The sequence below is a fragment of the Mizuhopecten yessoensis genome, unplaced genomic scaffold (assembly GCF_002113885.1).
Source record: "Mizuhopecten yessoensis strain PY_sf001 unplaced genomic scaffold, ASM211388v2 scaffold3049, whole genome shotgun sequence".
NCBI classification, from domain to species: Eukaryota; Metazoa; Mollusca; class Bivalvia; order Pectinida; family Pectinidae; genus Mizuhopecten; species Mizuhopecten yessoensis.
The window spans coordinates 7,968-9,000 of record NW_018404850.1 but is presented as its reverse complement, the minus strand read 5'-3'; the positions used below and the strand labels follow the sequence as shown (position 1 = coordinate 9,000).

Below are 1,033 nucleotides of genomic sequence, written 5' to 3'. Positions count from 1 at the left end.
AAGGTTGTCCGGGGCATCTGGCAAGTGGATTTCTACACCCTTTAAATATACACATTTCTAAAGTGGATTTAAACATTTCAAAACATCTCGAATCCAAATGTTTTGTATTGCTGTATATAATGGTTATATAATGGTTATACATAAGCTATTCTTTACACCACAAATTTGAACAACAATCTGTAAGTACAAATATAAAGTCTAGGCTCACCCCACACAAACTGGCATGGCGGGCTTATATGCACTGTCTCATGCTTGGTTTGGTTTAATTTTGTTTGACGTCCTAACAGCTAAGGTCATTTAAGGACGTGCCTCCATGTGAGCAGTGTATGTGTGCTTGCTTGTGTGTATGCAGGAGACATGGTATGTTGGTGTGCTTGCCTCCTTGTGATAGTGCGGATCTGATGCCTACTTTATAGTGCTATCTGAAATGCCATGTCGACGGCACTAAGCACAGCATTCCGCCCGGTCACATTATACTGCCAACAGGTGAACCAGTTGTTGCCATTCCCATTAATACTGAATCTTAACCAGGGAATAATAACTACCATTTTTAAGGAGTTTGATATGTTCCAGCCTGGGTACAGAACCCTTTGCCATCCTCACCTGGGCGAACGCTCAACAATCAAGCCAAAAGTGAGGTGTTGCCAAGCAAGGCGCTAGGAAATAAAAGGTAGTTAGAAGTAGAATATTTCAAATATTGCAATGGGTGCAGCAGACTTATTTTTGTCGCTTTTGTGTCCCCAAATAGAGGACACAAAAGCATGCAATGCAATCTGCATAGCCTCATTAACATTCAATGATTCAAGTAACATACCTGTATGTGCTTATAACACTGTACTGGTATGTGCTCTTGCTAACCAAATCCAATGTTTGCCAAAGCTTTTCAGAAGGTTTGCATCAATAATGTACTTTTCACAAAGCCCAGCTCAGGTAGTCTGATCTGACCTCTGTTCAACAATAATTATAAGAGTTTTAATTTTAACCAATCACATACCAGGGATTTATTCTCTCCTGAGTAGCCGTTTTTTGTTTC

General features: G+C 40.1%; 1 protein-coding gene across 2 annotated transcripts in view; it reads right to left on the bottom strand.

The window, feature by feature from the left end:
• Positions 1 to 1,033, bottom strand: part of LOC110446904 — a 13,402-nt gene that overhangs the window by 9,193 nt on the left and 3,176 nt on the right. Inside the window, exon 1 of one of the 2 annotated variants that reach the window (XM_021492247.1) lies at positions 815 to 965. The exons of the other annotated variant lie outside the window; for it this stretch is intronic. The gene's annotated coding sequence lies outside the window, so the exon portion shown is untranslated. Of the gene's footprint in view, positions 1 to 814; positions 966 to 1,033 lie in introns of those variants that run through there. 2 annotated transcript variants of the gene reach the window in all.